Here is a 20759-nt window from a genome sequence, read left to right on the forward strand (position 1 = left end):
TTCCTATTTGCTTATCGAAGGAAATGAGTTCAATGCTGAGAGACCACTCTTTAGAAAAATGGCCTCATTAACCAGAGACAAATCAAAAATGTTTCTTCTATGTTCCCTTAGCCACTGTTGCCCTTACATGACCTAACAAGCTAAAATGTGGTCCTCTTTTTCTGAGATCTGAATTGTGTTAGAGTTAGAAAACAGGGAGAACTGAGGAAGCAGCAGTCAGGTGTTCAAACTGTTTACAGTCACCTAATAAAAGTGACAACACAGAGGCAATCATAATGTGAAAATATCTGCTCCGTCTTTATCTCCATCAGAGGTGCAAATCATGAACCACTTTGCTGTGAGTGTGAGTGACCATGAATCTTTAAATGGAACTGAACAAATCTATTTAAATTGACAGAGACAAGCTGTGAATGAAATACAAATCCTCACACTATAATTTTGCACAACAAACAACACTTAAATTGGCAGGGCTGTGTAAATCCTGTTGAATTGTGAAATTTGCAACAACTGATTTTTTTACGCCACTTGTGAGCAGCAGAAACAAGGTTTTATGCACCTCCAAAGCTAAAAATACAACACACTTTGATTAAGTGATTAACAAGCAGTTAATGCAGTTAGCACAGTCACTTGTGGCTCTACCATCTTAATTAGATAAACGCAACACGATTTCTGCCACCAGCTTTACGTGGAAATATTCCAAAAGATTAAACAATGAAGATATAAAGTGTGCGCCGCGCTCTAATGAGGGATCAAATGTGTTGGAGGTTTGCTGCAACATTTGGAATCTCAGATAAAATTCCAAGTGAAAGCCCAAGAATAAATGCATGCAAGAGCACTGGGTTGGTACTTTATCCAAAACACATCTGTCAGTAAATTCATCATATGATGCCCTCTCTGCCAGTATTTTCCCCAGTGCTGGCTGTGGTGAAATGCGCCTCTCGCTGAAGAGAGACGGACAAATTTTGTGTGAGAATCTATTCGAAATCTCACACCAAGTGGCTGAACTTTTTTAGAATTTTACTTTTTAACTTTGAGGGATCAGTGACTGCAGCAGCCTCTGAGCGCAAACAGAATATGGCATCTGTCTCAGCTTAATAGAATGACTCTGCCATTTTAATGAATTTCATTTGTTTATAATGTGAAGAATTGTAGAATATCATTTCCACAAGGCTGTTCAGTCAGACAGTGAAAGATAACAGGCATTAAACCTGGTCTTTCACCCTCATTGCTATAGTGAAGGTCAAGCTGCATGCAGCGTGTGCAGTTTATATTATATTCATTATAATGTTGATGAATGGTAAAATGACATTCTTCTGCCTCAACAATTATTAATACCACCAGATAATACACTACAGTACTCAGGTTTGGAAACCTTATATATCAGGATAGTGTGCTTCTGTTCCCAGGATAGAATATGTGTAATTTTCAGGAAAAATTAATAATTCTAAATGAATAGAATAGAATATATCTTTATTGTCATTGTGCTCAAGGTACAATGAAAATCTGTTCAGCAACATTTTGTCATCCTGCCGCTTACTAAAAACTTTCAAATAGTTCAGAATTCTGCAGCTAGAATTTGAAACTAGAAAAACTGATCACATTAGCTCCCTATTCATCATGACGGTAAGGAGTTTCCAGTGACCCACGGGTGCAGTGGGGGGCAAACCTGAGCAAACTTAGTTTTTATCCACTTCTTCCAAACAAGGCTGAGAGTTCATTCTTCTATTTTCACATCAACAGTGTCAGTCAGTGATGGGAAACAAGCTTTTACCAGGGTCAGGCAGGCACAGGTTATGATCAGATGAGTGGCTCAAATTCCCAAAAAATCCAGATGAAAGTCCAAAACCACAAGGCACCACCAGGGAAACCACTCAACCGGTCACTTGATGCAAAAGCTGAGGATGACCTGGCAAAGAAATGGAGGAAACATGCAGACTAAATACACAGAGAGACTAATCTAGGACAGGTGAAACTAATCAGTGATTAAAGCAGGTGGGGAAAAGACAGGAAATAAAGTAAAAGAAGCATGAGGGAAAGCAAGATCTTCAAAATAAAACAGGAACCCCAAACCATGGCTGGATTATATCCCTGTGGTTTCCATATTCTTTCTCATCATCTGTCCAGTTTGGCTTTCTTTTCCTTTTTCTATGGTCTTCGTTGTCCATTTCAGAGACACTAGCTAACACAGACAATAATGGTGTCTGGTACCATTAAAGGATGATGATGAGTAAAGTATAACCATGGAGACTGAAGTACACACGTGTTTTATTCTGACATTTACTACTCTGAAAGCCTCTAAACACTTCTGCAAAGTGACAGCCCCCCGAGAGTCACCTGTAAGGAGAGATTCAATACAAAAAGCCACTGATTGTGTCTGCAACACTGATCAATCTGTCCGATCTCAGTTCAGCCTAAGGATTTCAAGTTAACCTTAACCTCATAAATTTGCAAATAGATTGACTCTGCTTACTATAATGCACACTTTGCATTCACTGCATTTATAAAAACAAGGACAAAGCAGTGTTTTCGCTGAGTCCTACTTCCACTGCTGAACATCGCTGAGCGAAGGGTTTCCATGAATGAGCCTCTGGAGGAGGAATCAGGTCAGATAAAACAAAGTGTTAGTTGTTAATCAAAAGAAGAAAGGACAGGAAATGAAAAACATTAGATGGAAATTAAATTCATTTGTTGTTAGCGCAATAACCTGTCAGATGGAGCATCCTTCCATGGTGTTAAATTAAATAATCGATTACTTTAATGGAGAACTCAAATGGAATGCATTGCGGTTAATGGTTTTGTTTTATGCTGCCTTTCAGAACTGGTTATTTCCCTCTGTGTTGTGATGAAATATATGGATTTCAAGGCCACAATTTCCTCTCTAGTTCCTTGAAAACAAGATAGAGCCTGTGCACATTTCTTCTTTCAGTGATGCACTAGTATTGTAAGAGAGAAGGAGTGTTGTGTGTGTGTTTTAACAGATTTTCTCCTTTGAACTCTGGACATTGTCCTGGTCTGATTCTCAGGACACTGTCTGGAGATGCTCTTTCACACATGTAGCACACATTAGGAGACTGTACGTGTCAGACGTGATCTCACATGTTGGAAATACTTTGTGTGGATTAGGGAAGGGGTGGTGCCTGGTAAGGCTGTCGCAATATCTGCACATTTGAAAAACTGCGCTGTTGACAAGCCAGCTGCAGGGCATGACAAGCAACTGCAACAACTTCTTTATTCATGTTTTTACATTTGTTTTCATGAGGCTGGGTCCTTCTTATTTTACACTTCAGTGGTTTTTAAATGAATAAATCAATGCTTCAAAAGGGCCAGCAGTGGTTCAAGGTCATAGATTGATTGATACTGCTGGTCTTGAAAGCTGTACGTTTTTTTTTGTTTTATGTTGTTTATTTTGTAGGTTGGCTTGTTGAAGTAGCTGTTTGTATGCTGCACAGCTAATGTGGCTACCACCACGGGCTGGGGTGGTGTTGTACCCCTCCATACTCCATACACATGCGGACCTGGTCTGACTCGATTTGACTTGGCCCGTCAGCCCAGCAGAGCAGGGATTTGCATCTCCATTACAACAGGGCTACCCATTTGAAGGTCTGTCTTTTAACTGAAGACAAACTTAGCTTGAACTGAACTGTAAAACGACACACAAACACCTGTTATATGTTATCTGAAAGCTGGCATTATGAAGCAGCTAAATCAGGAAATATTGTTTTTATTTTATGTTTTTATTCATTTTCAAACCCCCACAGAACAAATGCAGATGCAGTGGTATCTAACAAGTTTGTCTGGAGGTACAGTTACTGCAGCTAGTAAGCTAGTGTTAGTTAACTGGACATGCTAACATTTGCAGCTCATGTTAGAGTAGATGAAGACAGAGTTTAATCCATTCTCCACGTGTGCTCTTGAGTTTCATGTTTTTGAGAGACTACAGAAAAGACGTCACCGTCCAGACTCATAAAAGGCTGAGTATCATTCTTCTCAGACCCTCCTGCACACCGTGTCAACATCTATGGAAATGGAAAGCTTGTCAGCTCTAGTTACGATTGCTAAGCTATGATTGGACAGTTGCTATTCAGAGGGAGGGCTTAGCTAAGAGTTAGTTGAGTCAACTTTTAATTTACAGGATTTTCGATTACATCGGATCATGTCTGTTCTCAGCATTTGGACAGGAAATCGTCATTCATGCGAGCAACAGCAAGACACTAGAGACACCTTGATTGCCTAAATTTCTCTAAGTGGCCAGTATGGGGGTTGAACCCATGACCTTGGCGTTATTAGCACCACGCTCTGACCATCTGAGCTAACTGGCCTGTGATGGACTTGGTTTTTCCTTACAAAATTTGTTCCAGAATTAATCATAGAACAAAAACTCAGTAGATCCATATTGGATCTTTAGTCAGGTCTGATCTCTTTGTCAGACGATGTAACCCTGCTACATGTTTGTTCCTGCACTGTTACTGCTTTCATTCACAACTCAGCCATACAGACATTCTCCCTGAAAAGTTTCTAGGTCTTGAGGTGGAACCTTGGCTGTAAACGTTTTCCTTGGATATTGATCCCTACTCCCATTCACACATGACCCTGTGCAAGAAATGTTCCAAACATTTCAGGGATGGACTGCATGTGTTGTGTTAAAGGGGTTCACTATGGACATAGTATCCATGCTCAGTTGGTAAACTCTCTTTCCAATTACATTCTGTTTTAAATTGTACTACAGTCTTTGAATCTTTGCAGTTCATTCAACTCTGCTCTCTTGGGAAGATAGACCACATTTTAAGAAAAAGAATAATCCTGTTATATTTTACTGGACCTGTTAATACTGTAAGATTTTGGCCCTGCGAGCAAAATACCCTTTCTAAGTAAAACCCACAAAGAAAAGTTAAAAACTTTTCTTTTGCATACAGTTGAGGCAGTCATGCATCAACCATGTTTCCTAAAGTCATACCAAATACATCAACCACGAAGGGACTCGAACCCTCAATCTTCTGATCCGAAGTCAGACGCCTTGTCCATTAGGCCACGTGGTCACAGGACAGCTAAATATTTAATGTTTTTATTTTACTGATTTTAAAAAAGTTTAGTCTGATGTGATTTTCTAGGTTGACACCACCTCACTATCTCATGAAACCAAAAAGTTGTTGAAGAAAGAAACCAAGACAGAACAAAGACCAATGTCTCTCCTTTTATCAGTCAGTTATGATCACCTCTGAATTTGGCATCATAGGAACAAGAAATCACCCAAATAGTGAAGGGTTAGTTGAGTTGACTTTTAATTTAAAGGATTTTCTATCACGTGTGATCATGTCTGTTCTCAGCACCATCTGGAAAGAAAATCATCTTTCATGCGAGCAACAGCAAGACACTAGAGACACCTTGATTGACTAAATTTCCCTAACTGGCCAGTATGGGGGTTGAACCCATGACCTTGGCGTTATTAGCACCACGCTCTGACCATCTGAGCTAACCGGCCTCTGGGGTCATGGCTTTTCCTTACAAAATTTGTTCCAGAATTAATCATAGAACAAAAACTCAGTAGATCCATATTGGATCTTTAGTCAGGTCTGATCTCTTTCTACGTTGACACCATTCACTATCTCATGAAACCAAAAAGTTGTTGAAGAAAGAAACCAAGACAGAACAAAGATCAATGTCTCTCCTTTTATCAATCAGTTATGATCACCTCTGAATTTGGCATCATAGGAACAAGAAATCACCCAAATAGCGAAGGGTCAGTTGAGTCGACTTTTAATTTACTGGATTTTCTATCACTTGTGAGAAATAACCCAAATTGTTGTTCATGTGAGCAACAGCACGACAGTAGAGACACCTTGGCTCCTTAAATTTTCTCTAACTGGCTGGCTAATGTTTATTCAAGTCTAAGCTACTTCCAGATTGACTCCACGCTCTACCCTTCTGAGATAACCCATAAGTTGTTCCAGAGTTAAACCAGGACAGAAAAAAACAAAAATGTGTTTGTTTTAGATGTTGAGTCAGGTGGGATTACTTCCATATTTAGCATCATTGGACGGTCACTTTGCATATGAGAGTTAGTAGAACTGATGACCACATTCTTCATATTTGGCTGTGGCAAGCAGAAGCTCCTTTGTTAAGTAAGCGATGATACAGGAAAGATAGTTTTCAAAGTTAAACCATTTCTTCCATTGCATACAAGTTGGTGGTAATCATGCATGCTCCATGTTTGCTCAAGTGAGGCTGCAGCCACAAAGGGAATCTGTTCATGGAAGCAACAGCAAGATGCTGGAGAGACCTTGAGTTCTTTTATTTTTCTAACTGGCTGACCTTCCAGGTCGACATCACTCACTATCTCATGAAACAAAAAAGGTGTTCAGTTTAGATTTTTAGTCAGGTGTGATCACCTCCAAGGTTGACATCATTTGGACGGGAAATTGCCCAAATTGTTGCTCCTTGACTACTTAAATTTCTCCCAGTGGCCAGTATGGGGGTTGAACCCATGACCTTAGCGTTATTAGCACCACGCTCTAACCATCTGAGCTAATCAGCCTGTTGTGAAAGTTTTTCTTTTTCTTTTTTTTCTTTTTTTTTTTACATTTGTTCCAGGATTAAAACAGCAACAATAGATCCATATTGGATGTTTAGTTAGGTCTGAGCTTCTTCCAGATTGGCTCCACGCTCTACCCTTCTAACTCAACCAAAACATTGTTAAATCAGGATAAAACAAAATGAATGGGTCTATTTGTGGATGTTGGGTCAGGTATGAGGACCTCCACATTTGGCATCATTGGACATTCACTTTTCATGTGAGCAGCAGCAAGACACAGGAAAAAAAACTTGATTTTTAAAGTTTCTACTGCCGGCCAGGGGTGGATCTAGGAGTTGAGGAGATCTGGGGCTAAGCCCAGACACTGCGCCCCAAATTTTCTTTTTCCTCCATGTGCAGCAAAATAACAGTTTTCTTGCTTCAGCACACAGAAAAATGTCTTAAGAACACATAAATTCACGCATATTAATGATGCAAACAAATGTCTTAACTCACTCAAGATTCAGTCAGTGCCTGGTTAGAGTCAACTGTTCAGATCAATGTTTTACATGTGCTCCTGGCTGCACCTCTGCTCTCCTTCAAAGCTCTGTTCTTCACTCCTTTCTTCTCAACACATTTTCATCTCTTGCCCTTCTTTCTCTTCACCTTCTTTCTCCACAAGTTTTCTTGTTTTTCCTCCTTCATTCTTATCTTCACTTGCTCTTTCACTCCTCCTTTATCTTTCTCTTTCTTCACTTCCATTTCTGTCCTCCTCTCCTCCTGACTCCTCATCACACATTTCTCTCCTCTCTGTCTCTTAACTTTCACACAGTCACAGCCCAGTAATCCCACTACTACTTTGTCAAAGAATAAGTAGATCTAAAGGGAAGAGAATGTACAAGTACAAAAAAGAACAATATTTAGGACTAGAATATTTTGTGTAGAATCTTAAGATCTTTTAGAACTTTTAGACAATATAAAATGCAGAAAATACTAAAACCTGACACTGAGCTGTGGATCTGCTGACTGGTAATTAGTCAGTTAATTGATTTTAAATTCAATATTTAATCAATCATCATTCACTGTAAATCCATCAATCACTGGTAGACAATAATTAAGTACATTTACATCAAGTTCTGTACTTATTTTGTTCTTTACTTGAGTTTAATTTTATCCAACTTTATGCATCTACAGAGGCAAATGCTGAACTTTTTAAAAAAGCTGAAAAAAGGCTGTTTCCTGACTTTAGAGATACACGGTTCTCACAGGACAGTGATGCCACAGACATTTAATTGTTTTATAGACCATGAGGCATTGCTGTAGATTAAACCAGCCAACAGTGGCCTATAAAGTGAAAATGAGCTCAACCTTAACCATCTACAGCAGCAAACAGCAGTAACATTAACACAATCATATTAATCCAAAAACATCAGACATAATAACACTGACAGGAACATTTTACTGCAACATGAATACTTTTACTTAAAGTATATTTATCTGATAATATTTACAGACTTTTTCATCAGTAAAGTTTTGTGATTACATTTATTACTTGTTGTGAAGTATTTTTACAGTGTGATGTTAGTACTTATGTTCCTCCGATGAGTCACATCATGTCCATATATTGTCTGTACAGACAGACAGAGAGACACTCTGGTCTCCACAGAGACTGCTGTGAGAAAGTGTGCATGAGCATATGAACGCATGTTCACACGTGTTATCTTTTCTGAGCTACAGATTATAAACACTGCTGCATGTTGGTGCTCATCAGATGTGATAAATAGTTTTATTGCATTCTCACGTCTGACAGGAACAAAGTCACAGAGCAGGCTGGATGACAGACTGAAACAGACAGACTGCAGCACAGCTAACATCAGACAGACAGAGGGAGGTGCATCAACTTAACATTACTGTGAATGAATGATATCAAACTTGGAGAGGAGGAAACAAGTTTACATGGGGGGCCTTACGCAACTTGCGTGGTGTGCGTATAGAGCCAACTGGCTCTGATTATGTGTTATATTAAGTGTTACACCTGCAGTTTCACCTGAAATATCATCTATTTGTGGTTCGCTGGCAGCTCCAGCTGCTGCTGATGCACAGCTGTGTGTGGATGGTGGCACCGGTGGCTGTTTGAAAACTTGTGAATGTCCATACTCAATGACAAGCACGAGTGAGAGTCAAACACCTCTTCTTCAGGGTGTGCTACATTCGCTTTGACGGTATATTACTGCCTCTCTGTTAGAGAGAGACTGACAGAAATTACTCGTACAGTGTCATTTTCAAACTGTAAACAATATGGAGCTTGAGCCTCAGTATCCATCCCCTAAAGTATGTGTATGGGGATTGGGGACTGAACCCATGACCTTGGCATTATTAGCACCACTCTCTGAGCAGCTGGCCAACTAGGTTTCTTTTTTTTCTCTTTAACAAAATGTGTTCCAGCATAATCAGAGACAAAACAAAAACTCAACAGATCTATATTGGATGTTTAGTCAGGTTACTCTCCAGGTTTACACCACACTCTACCCATCTCAGATAACCAAAAAGTTCTCCCAGAGCCAAAACACATTAAATTAGGTTTAAGTAATGTAATGTTCTAATTGAGTCCCATTTAGCTTTCTGCTTTATTGATGGCAGTCTGCTTTTGTGGATCATAACTTGAAATCACACCCTGTTCCCTTAACCTGCTCCTCTTATTTAAGTAAAAGCACATCAGTCAGCTTTCTCTTAGTATTGTGTGTCTGATGTCAAGATGTCCTTATCTTTTGCAGATTTTTCCCCCTGCAGTTGAGTCAACATTTTCTCTTGGTGAGTCTAATGCAAGACAAAATTTTGTTGACCAAACAATGTGTTATGTTAGATATATGGTCCACCTGAATTTGGTAAATGGTGTTTAAGTTTTTGTGAACTCACTGAAGCAAACTAGCTAGTTAGGTCAGGCTAATGTTAGCAATTACTATATTGTACACACTACTAAGGTTATTATAAAAACTACTCCTCCTGAAACCACACTATTAGGTTGTTTAGGAGCAGTTTGTTTACTTTTACTTTTTGGTGAAGCAAATAATCGAGTTGAAAAATTGTAAACTTTTAAGTTGACTTGAGTTGCATTAATGATTTGAAAGTAGTCAGACGTTTAAGTAGATCTGACTTCAAGCTACTGTGTTCATAGAACTGGTTAACTTAATCTGCAAAACCTTTAATTCATTTGTGTGTTACCAGTTGAAGTTAATTGCTTTTAAGTTGGTCCAGTAATTCTCTTTTTTCAGAGTGTATAGAGGGACAGTTCACCCCAAAATCCAATAAACAAGTTTTGGTGCAAGCTGCAATACTGGCCATAGAGATGTCTGCTCTCAGTTCACTATAATGGAGCTTGATGGCGTTCAGCTTGTGGTGCTTGAAATGCCAAAATTCATGTAAGAACTATTTTATTTTTTCTACTGAACTGCACCCTACACACCTAATGAGGAAATCCCAACAGTGTCTATATTTCTTGAGATGTCTTAGGAAATTTGCAGTGCCAAGCAAAATCCTCAGCAGCCTCTGCAGATGCACAGTCAGGAGCATCCTCAGCAGCGACATCACAGCCTGGTTTGTCAGTCAAAGGCCCCGCAGGGCTCTGCAGCGGGTGGTGAGAGCGACCCAAACCATCAGTGGAACGGCCTCACCAAGAGAACATCTAGCAGAGGGTCATCAGGAGGGCCCGCAACATCATCATCAACACCAGTCACCCCCAACATAACCCCTTCACACTCCTGCCATCAGGAAGACGCTGCAGGAGTGTGAAAGAAAAGGCAACAAGACTGAAAAGCTGTTTTTACCCACAGGCCATCAGGCTCATGAATGACACTCACCCACTGCCCCCCCCAACACCGCATACTGCCCTCTGATCCTGAGAGGTACAATTATTCACCCCACCATGCTAATACACACATACACACGGGCAACATATACACATGGACCTGCACACCAATCACTGACAGCCTACCTCTGCAGACTTCTGGACATGTTTTTTTCTTGCACTTTTATTATTTATGTCTCCTGTTTTCTGTTTGTTTTTTCCTTTATGGTGATGTCTGATGTATTTATAATGTCTGATGTTCCTGGGAGGATTCTCAGAATAAAAACATCATTGTACTGTGTGACAGACTGTTTCCTGTTCATCAGAGGTGGGAAGTAACTAAGTACAAATACTTCATTGCTATAGTAGAGTTTTCAAGTATGTGTACTTTAGTTGAGTATTTATTTTACTGACATAATTTTACTTTTACTCCCTATGTTTTAACACAAATATCTGTACTTTCTACTCCTTACATTTTCTAAACAGTCTTGTTACTTTAGTTTAATTTGCAAATGAAGGAAATGATTGATTATTTTTATTTTGTATTATTGCACACTGCCTTCTCAATCAATTTCAGCCTAAACAAATGGGACAACAACCCACTGAAAATATGAGTCCTCGGTGTATCATCAATCCATATCACACATGACAGCTGTAACAAGATGAAAATGACAGAAGATAAGACAAGAATGACATAACAAGATGAAAATGATGTAAAAGACGCAACAAAATGAAAACAGCATGAATAAGCTAAAAAGACACAAGTGGTGTAAAGCCTTTGCAAGACAAAAATGACATAAAAGATATAAGATGGGAACAACCCATCCTATAATAAAATTCTTAGATTTAAAATGTCAACTGTCAAAACTATTTACAAACTATTCAAACTGTCCACAGATGCCTGTCTGTCCCTTACCATAACTACACCAAACCATATGCAGGTTTTTTAAAAGCAGCTAAATGCATTAAAAATAAGGCACTGACCTTTTCCCCCATGGATGGTAGATGAATTTGTCTCTCCATTTTTTCCCTTATGTGTGCTGAAAAGCCAAGACTCAGCTCATGTGTGTGCAGGATACCAAAAAGAAAGGTGTTCATCTCTAAGTACTTTAGTAGCTTCTAACTGAATCTCTGTGTTTTGAACTTTAGTTTCTTTGTTGCTGTTTGTGCATTCAGATATCTGCTTTATTTGACAATTTCATGTTTCCTTTTCAGCTGATAGGAGTTCACCCAAAAATAAAAATTCAGTCACCCTCATGTTGATTGAAGGTCAAGTTTAGTTTTTTAGTCCACAAAACACTGCTGGAGTTTCACAGGACTGCAGTGTTGCACAATCTCCCAAATAATGGAAGTGAATGGTGACCAGTTTTCAAAGGTGACAAAACAGAATAAAAACATAAAATAACTCCATACTGCTCGTCTGGTGCAATCCAAGTCTTCTAAAGCTCCAACATGCCAAGTTGACTAAAAAAAAAATGTTATTTCCACCATGTTTTTTAGCCTGAATCTTCACTGTAGCTCCTTAGCTTGGAGCCATGTCCACGTGCACACTGTCTGAATTGTGTATGTGTGTTGTGACAGTGTGCAAACATTTTCCAGTTGTTTTTTTTTTTTTTACGTTTGAAAATAAACCTGACCCCCAGTCGGCATGAAGGTGAATAGATAATGACTGAATTCTCATTTTTGGGTGAACCATACCTTTAACTTACTGATGATGAATGCCTGATTTTGCTGCTTCATAATAAAAACTTTTAAATAATAAAACAACTGGGGACTCTTATTGTGAAGAATTTCGAGGACAAGAAATGTTCATCCAGCGTTTACAGCTCGTGCGATGCGTTGTGATATGTTGCATTGCGATATATTGCAATATGTTGTGCTGCGATACGATATGTTACAATACGTTGCTCTGCGTTGCGCTGTGTTGTGTTGTATTGCAATATCATATGTTCCATTATGTTACTGAAGCCATTTTTTTTTATATGGGACACAAAACAGTCTCCTGTCCTGTCCACCTCTTCCAGATGCGGATTTTCTTGTTCTTTATATTACATCTCATACAACTGCAGATAGTTTTACATTCAAGTCACTTGAAAAGCACGGTGCATTTCTTTCAGCTCCAAACAGGTTTACACCAGCCTGTCTGAGTCACTGCCAGTGACAAAACATTGGTATTTTAGTTTGAAATAAGAACAGGCTGAAAACTCACCATCTCACACTAAAACAAACTAGTTGGATAAATAGCACTACAGCTAAGAGAAAAATGATATAATTTTGATTTTGGGGTTAATTGTCCCTTTTTTTTTTTTTTTTTTTTTTTTTTTTTTTTTTTTAAAAAGGTATCTTAAATAAATGTCTCAGATGAACTCTCACCACAGGCCTGAGAGCTGAGGAGCAGGATCTTTACAGTCTGACTACATATAGGTGAGCATAAAGGAGCTCCACCCGGGGCCTGTTGGAGCCTAATGAGGTGGACTGACCTTTAAGGTGCTTCTACACAGGCTCTGCTTCATTTAGCACTGTGAGAAACTATTGACAGACAGCAGATGTGGGCTAACATTAGAGGGATGGTTCAGACTCTGTGCATAATGAGGCAACAAGCTCCCCAACAACACGTCTCATTTTGTGCTCGCAAAGTTAGATGTTGCACATAGTGGACGGCTTTACATCAGGACACATCCCCTGCTGTCAGGACTCGCAGGCTCCATAGGAGTGAATGGATAATGGGTGTGTTGATGCACAGCCGTACAGAGAACTGGAACAGTCAGTGCAGCAGCTCGCATCTATAATTTAGCAGCAGCACAGGGAGTGTAAGGAGGTATGAAGAATTCAGAGAAGTGCAGGAAGAGGGGAAGCCACAAGCCTCAGAGGCCGTCCCTCTCTGACACACACTCACATGTACAGCAGAGAACAGTGTGTCCTCCGCTGGGGAATCTAAAAGCAGATACCATTAGTTGTCTCTCAAGTCCAAACCTGGCGGACTTGAATCAGTAATTTGTTTTTCTGTTTTAACTTCATGCTCGGGGACTTATATGTTCTCTTAAACACCAGAATTCATTATTGTAAGTTAATTCCCCAAATATTCTGATATGTTTGCTGAACATAATGTACATTTACATAAATCCATTCATTACTGTATTTGTTTGAAAACTGTGCTTTCATTTCAAAGAGCCTGAGGTCTGCTACATACCTGGCCCAGGCTAATATATTATGTGTGGGTCTGAATGATCAGACTGAGAATAGAAGAGTCCAGAAACAACATCATTTAATTTTTAAAAAACAAAACAAAAAACAAAACAAAACATTTTTTAAATGAACTAATAATTGTGCAATGTAGAGTGATTAATCTTGATTAATTGCTTTTTTTCTTCCTAAGACCGAATCTGAATCAGAAATGGAAATGCTTTATTGATCCCCAGGGGAAATTGATTCAACATTCAACAATAGAAGAATACATAAGCATATAGAAATGATAAGAAAATAGAAATAAAAGTAGTGAGGCTGTAAAAATAAGAATAAGAAAAAATATGTACATTATACAACAATAAAAACAAGTAATAATTACATGGATAAGAATATTTGCGTATTGTCTGCACACTACTTTTGTGTACAAGCATGATATAATATGAATTGTTTTAAAAGTTTTATTATTTTGAAAAAATATATCTGTATATGAACACTTGTTTTTGTTCTCAGCATGAACACAAAAAAGTACAATAGAAATATGCATGCTATATATTCAATAACAGTGTACACATAGAGAGTGTAGTACTGGTCCAGACGGAGAATATAATAAGTGTGGAGTATAATAATAAGAGTACACGTTGGCTGAAATGCACAGTACAAATAAATAAATGTAGTTAAAATGCCAGTATGCCAATATATTGCACTACTGAGTAATTATTGCACAGAGTATTGCAGACTGACATTTGTAATAATGGATATTACCACAGAATGAATGCAAACAACACAAAGGAAATATATTTAAATTCAAATACTGTTCTTTAATAGCGTATTTCTTTTTACTTTGAACACAGATTCTCTCCAGTAAACTGCACATTTTCAGTGAAACCATCAAGGTCATTAAGCTTGACTGTCAGTTTTAAAGGCATATTGCAGTAACAGAAATGATAACAGAACCCAGGTCTATATGTACCCTTTGAATTTTAAAACCATCAAGGCTGCTAAAACTCTCCTCATTTCATTCTTTACCTTTTTGATGCAGTCCAAATGATTTCTCTGAGTCAGAAGTCTTCCACTGTTTACCAGGCTTACTGAGTTTTTAGTTATCCAATTAGACAAAGCAGTAATTACCTTCTCACCTACAGGTTTTGTTATTCGCCCACAACTACCGCACTCTTCGAATCTAGATTGGCGAGGCCCCGGTGGAGATCTTTTGGTGGGGTGTTTTGCTCTGAGGTGATGAATTAACAAATTACTTCTGCGGCAATTAAATTGAAAAACTGCAGATTACTTTTGTTTTCTCGAAAGATCCCTCAGGCAGCTTTTGAATGGGAAACTTTCTGCCTCCTTGTCCTTATCCATCTTTAGCCAGGATGGTTCAATTTGGTTGGCACATGTTGTCACAGGCCATAGGTCCACCGTCACAGGAGGTAAACAAAATGCACTTGTGTTAATTGTGTTCATTTTTTAATGTTTAAAATCTGTTTAAAGAAAATTCTGACAGCACTAATATTCTTCTTCTAATTTTCATGTAACTGAGTATATCAACGGTCATCCTGCAGACACAGAGCATCATTCATTTAGTTGAAGTTGTGTTTTTGTCCACTTGATGAATGAAAGTTCAGTGTTCAGTCTCCTTCTAGCTCTGTTTTTGGTCTCCACCAAGTCTTGAGAACAAATATTTGGTTCTTTTGCAGCTAAATGTCAAATTATTAATATTGAACTTATTGCTTGGTGCTGGACAGGTAGAGTACAATGAGTTTACAGAGTATTTTCACTCCGACTGTAGAAAGAAACTTGATGAAAGTGGTGTTTGTTGGTGGGAAAACCAAATCAATGAGTTAAAAGAGGCTACAACTCTGTGAATGCATGTGAAGATCAATTAGCAATAATCAAGGCGGCCCTTACAGAATGAAAGTGAAACAGAGCCAAGAAAAAAAAAATGGTTTGATATTTCACCTCATAAGAGATAATGCATGTAAGAGCGACAAGTAAAGTGCACTTGAGCTGACGTGGACTCGTGACGTGACGTGACTCATGTTGTCCCTGCATGACTTGACAATGTTCCAAAAAGCTTCTTGTGACGGGCAAAGAATGCTTTTCTGTCTTAGTCTTCAAGTGGCCCCATAATTGTCCAGTGGGGTCGAGGTCAGATAACTATGGAGGAAATTTAATGACAGTCAGGAGGTGAGGGAGGGGGGTGTTTACACAAAAGTTCCCTATTGGATGCCCCTATGGTAGATAAAAATGTGGTGAAAGTGCCCTCTGGCGTGTCCCTCCAGTGGAGAAACAATAGTAAAGGACCCTCTTTCTTAAAATGTAAACTAGAATTGAGAACTGTTTCAGCATAAATGCATCACAATATTCATTGTGCTGTTACCCCGCTGCATGCAGCTGATGCCCTTTTTAATTTTTTGGCCCCTGCCCCTCAGACAGTCTGAGTCTGTCACTGGTTCACGTAGCTCTAACAAAGCATTGTCTGCACAAACATGCAAATCAGAGGGTGTAGCATGACTCTGAAAAAATGGAGTGCTTCTTCTCCTTGGTCAGATCAGAGTCAGTTCAGTGCAGGTGTCCTACTCTACTCTACTACTTGGTGTGCTCTATGTCAGACTGCAGCTCCGTCCTCTTTCTATAACTTTTTCTCTCAGTTTTGTGCTACATTTTAAGTCATACGTCGCAGATCCTTGTTGTTCTACTCGAGCACTTTAAGAGGGTATGAGCCTTTACTAATCAGACTCTTGATTGAGTTGTTTTCAGGCCTACCATTTTACTTTCTGGGTTTGGACAGCCGGCCGAGGTTAGCACAACTGATTTGTTTTTAGCTTAGGAGCTAATCTAACCCCAGTGGTGACAGCACCCTCTGGATCAAGACTGGCCACAATCTGCAACTTGAAGCCGAATCACTGCAGCGGGTCCACTTGTTGGACCAGTGTCGGTAACTTTCTGCTGTCTGATGTTAGATGTCCTCTACGTGCCACTGCATAAACCCTGTCATCGCTGTGGGGTCCTGTTCGGAGGCCCTGCCTGTGAGTGCCTATGATGTGCCTGTGGCTTCCACGTACCACTACTCGCTAAATTTGTAGTCTGACTTTTATGCACTTTTAGCCCTGTACTGGCCTCGCTTTTTTATTTTTTGTTCCCCAGCCTTAATCTATAATTATGGCTCCACTCACCTCCCCTTCTGGCTGCGTCAGCTGCGCCCGCTTGGCCAATAAGGTTGTTGAACTGGAAGGACGACTATCCACGCTCTACAAGATCCAAGAAGCCGAGAAGCTCATGGATACTATCATCTTCGGTCCAGCACAAATCGACACCACCTGTCCTCAGGTGCCTGAAGCCACTGCACCCTGTCCAGCTGTGGAGGCTGCAGTAGCTATGCAGTAGAATGTCCGCTTCATCAACGCTGCAACCAATTGCTTTCCTGGAGTGACAGTCTCTGACATCCTGGAAAAACTGCCGTGTCTGCTGCACACCCTGTCATCCTCTGTCCAAAAAATAATAGTTCACGTCGGATCAAACAACACTGCACGTAAACAGTCAGAGCTGACAAAAATCGATTTTAACAAACTTCTGGACTTTTTAGGTAGCTGTGGAAAGTCTGTTTTTATCAGTGGTCCAATTCCCTCTTTTGGCTGCAGATCAGAACGGTTGACCAGAATCCTCAGCCTCCACACCTGGCTCCAGTCCGCCTGTCCGGCCCACAATGTTGGCTTCATTGACAATTTTAATTTGTTCTGGGCTCGTTACTCCTTTTTAAAGTCAGATGGTATCCACCCTAGCTCGGTGGGTATCCGCATGTTAGTGGCTAATTTGCAGCATGGTGAGCATTCCTGTCCACGTGACTGACTGTTTACTCACTCTCAACTCACACCGGTACCTCCCTCTTCCTCAATGGTGCCGACTCAGAGTACTGAGTCACGTGATATCGCCCCCTACAGGCCTCACCTGTCCTTAAGCCCTCCTCCTGTGGCCTTCCCTATCCAAACTGTTGTGACAGTCAGGTTCCCTCGTCCTAATGGCAGATTCAAAGCTGCAAATAAAAATAACTTCTCTTATGTCAGAAAAGGTGTTACTGCTTACTCTTCCCCTGCGACCATGTGCAATCTGGCCCTTATTAATGTGAGGTCCCTTTCAAATAAGACTTTCATTCTAAATGACTAGATTTCTTATTTCTGACAGAAACCTGGCTGAAACCTGGCAAACACAGCCAGATACTGGAAGTGTGTCCCCCCGGCTATGACTTTCACAGTCGTCCTCGATCCAGCGGACATGGGGCTGGTTTAGCAGCCATTTTTAGAAACTGCCATAAGTGCACTCTCATTGGTGCAAACGAGTACTCTAGTTTTGAAGCCCTGATGTTTAAAACTTAAGTCCAGTCCCCTGTACTGTTGTTTATTGACCTTCTAGGCTGGATGCCACTTTTCTCTCTGAGTTCATATCTGGAGTTGTTGTAAACTATGACAATTTTAATTTCTGGTGATTTTAATCTCCATGTTGACCTCCCATCAAATGTCACAGCAAGTGAATTTCTCAGTATCATGGACTCTTAATTTTGTGCAGCTTGTTTCCGGCCCAACCCATAACCGTGGCCACACACTGGATTTAGTTTTTACACTCGGTTTGACCGTTCCCTCTTTGGCTGTGGAGGACATGGGGATCTCAGACCATTCCTGCATCAAATTTGCCTCTTTGTTTCATGATACCCCCAAACCCCAATTACAAGCTTCCTACTCCCGCTCAATAAACCCTTCAACAGCTAGCAAATTCTCTAACGCTTTTACAGCGTCTTTTCTGTCCTGCCTGTCCGAGGCTAACTCTCTCTCTATGGACACAGAAGAGTTAATCACCCAGTTTAACTCCACCTGTGTAGCAATCCTGGACTCCTGTTGCCCCACTCAATATCAGGAAACCTAAATACAAATCCCAACCCTGGCTCAACAATGTCACCCACTCTCTTAGGAAACTGTGCAGGAAAGCTGAAAGAAAATGGAAAAAAGACAGGCTCCAAGTCTCGTATGACATGTTCACGAGCTCTCTTGCCAATTATCAAAACATCTGTTAAAGCAGCTAGGGAAAAATATTTTGCTGACACAGACACTCCCACTCTCCCAAAGTACTTTTTGACACAATTAATACAGTCCTAAACTCTGCTGCTACTGCCTCCCCTGCACTAACTACAGTTACTTGTGATGAATTACTAAAATTTTTCACGAGTAAAATTGATAACATTCATTCTGCCATTTCAGCTCATGTCGACCACCTGTCCTCTAGACATTATTCCTACAAGCCTGTTGAATGTAGTGCTTGACACTGTTGGCCCTGCGATTTCTCTCATCTTAAACAGTAGTCTAGCCAATGGTTCTGTTCCCTCCTATTTTAAACATGCCGTAGTACATCCTATTAAAAAGCCTAATCTTGATGTAACTGTCTTAAATTACTACCAGCCCATTTCCAAGCTGCCTTTATTATCAAAAGTCATGGAAAAAATTGTATATTTTCAGCTCTTATCCTTTCTGGAGACTAACAACATTATGGACAAATTCCAGTCAGGTTTCAGGGCACGTCATAACACTGAATCAGCTCTACTCAAAGTCTCAAATGACTTACTGATATCCCTTGATTCTGGTAAATGTGTCTTACTTATTTTACTTGACCTCTGCTCTGCTTTCGACACAGTTGACCATGCTATTCTTCTCGACCGTCTCGAGAAGCAAGTTGGTATCTGGGGTAGTGCTCTCCAGTGGTTTGCCTCCTACTTGACAGACAGGTCTTTTTCTGTGAAGATTGGAAAACAGTTTTCCTCATCTGCTCCCATCACCTGCGGTGTTTCCCAAGGTTCCATCTTAGGCCCCATATTATTTGCCCTCTACTTGTTCCCATTGGGTTCCATATTTCAAAAATACAATATCTCATACCATTGCTACACAGATGATACACAGCTATACCTTCCGTAAGAACCTGGTAATAACAATAACAACACACTTAGGTCCCTCCTTGACTGCCTCCAGGACGTCAAACAATGGATGGATAAAAATAGACTTCAGTTGAATGACAGTAAGACAGAAGTGGTCCTACTTGGTCCCCCAAACTCCACCAGGGGGGTGCCAGGAATCTTGGTTTCAATTTCGACTTGACCTTAAAATTTGACAAACAAATAAACTCTGTCATGAAGGGTTGTTTTTTCCAGCTCTGAAACATCGCCAAAATCAAGCCGTTTCTCTCCTTCAATAACCTCACGATAGTCAGAAATTCCTTAATTTCATCTCGACTGGACTACTGTAACTCCCTCTATTTGGGAATCAACCAGTCTTCTCTGGCTCACCTACAACTGGTGCAGAATGCCACCGCGAGATTGCTGACTGGTATCAAGAAACATGACAGTATTACACTGGTTCTACCATCCCTCCACTGGCTTCCAGTAAAATACAGGATAGATTTTAAGGTTCTCCTATTTGTTTTTAGAGCTCTCCACAGTCTGGCACCCTTTACTCGTCTGAGCTCCTCTGCCCCCTTTCCAACTCCAGATCGCTCAGATCCTCAGACCAGCTGCTTCTAGCTGTCCCGCGTTCTAGACTGAAGGGGAAAGGTGATCGGGCTTTTGCTGTGGCTGCCCCTAAGCTCTGGAACAGCCTACCCTTTTCAATAAAGTGTTCCTCCTCTGTTGATATTTTATATATATACATATATATATATTTATATACATTTTTTACCATTATTATTATTATTATTATTATTATTATTATTATTATTATTATTATTATTATTATTTTCTGTCTATTTGTGTTTCATATTTTATCTGTTTCTTTATCTATCCACTTGTGTCTGGGGTGGCATTTTTTATGTTATTTCTGCTGCTCTTGTTGTTTTTACCATCTGTATTTCTTATATTCCTTATATTCCTTATTCCATTATACAGCACTTTGGTCAGCCCTGGTTGTTTTTAATGTGCTTTATAAATAAACTTGACTTGACTCTTAGACTTGATTATTCCCGCCACCATGTTCCACTGTAGGTTTGATACAGCACTGTATCATCTTCTCTCCTGTTTGTCTTCACTAAATAGACTTTTTTTGCAGGTACTTCTTAGCCCACCCCCAATGTTTGGCCTTGTTTGTGGTTTAGAAACTGCTACCCATCCTCAGAGACCACTACAAGACAGCCTACATCTGACAGTGCTTCTGCTAATTGGAGTCTTGTGTTCTTTATGTAGCAAAATCTGTA

The 20759-nt window shown here is 39.9% G+C and overlaps 4 non-coding genes across 4 annotated transcripts; all 4 read right to left on the minus strand.

The window, feature by feature from the left end:
* Positions 1-4245: 4245 nt before the first annotated feature.
* trnai-aau (transfer RNA isoleucine (anticodon AAU)) lies at positions 4246-4319 on the minus strand. Its single transcript has one exon. It is a non-coding gene; the product is annotated as a tRNA-Ile (tRNA).
* Positions 4320-4963: 644 nt separating this feature from the next.
* On the minus strand, positions 4964-5036 carry trnar-ucg (transfer RNA arginine (anticodon UCG)). Its single transcript has one exon. It is a non-coding gene; the product is annotated as a tRNA-Arg (tRNA).
* Positions 5037-5405: 369 nt separating this feature from the next.
* trnai-aau (transfer RNA isoleucine (anticodon AAU)) lies at positions 5406-5479 on the minus strand. The gene has a single exon. It is a non-coding gene; the product is annotated as a tRNA-Ile (tRNA).
* A 979-nt stretch (positions 5480-6458) lies between these two features.
* Positions 6459-6532, minus strand: trnai-aau (transfer RNA isoleucine (anticodon AAU)). Its single transcript has one exon. It is a non-coding gene; the product is annotated as a tRNA-Ile (tRNA).
* Between the last annotated feature and the right edge of the window lie 14227 nt (positions 6533-20759).

This window comes from Lutjanus erythropterus, chromosome 12, assembly GCF_056507025.1.
Source record: "Lutjanus erythropterus isolate fLutEry1 chromosome 12, fLutEry1.hap2, whole genome shotgun sequence".
Classification (NCBI taxonomy): domain Eukaryota; kingdom Metazoa; phylum Chordata; class Actinopteri; order Lutjaniformes; family Lutjanidae; genus Lutjanus; species Lutjanus erythropterus.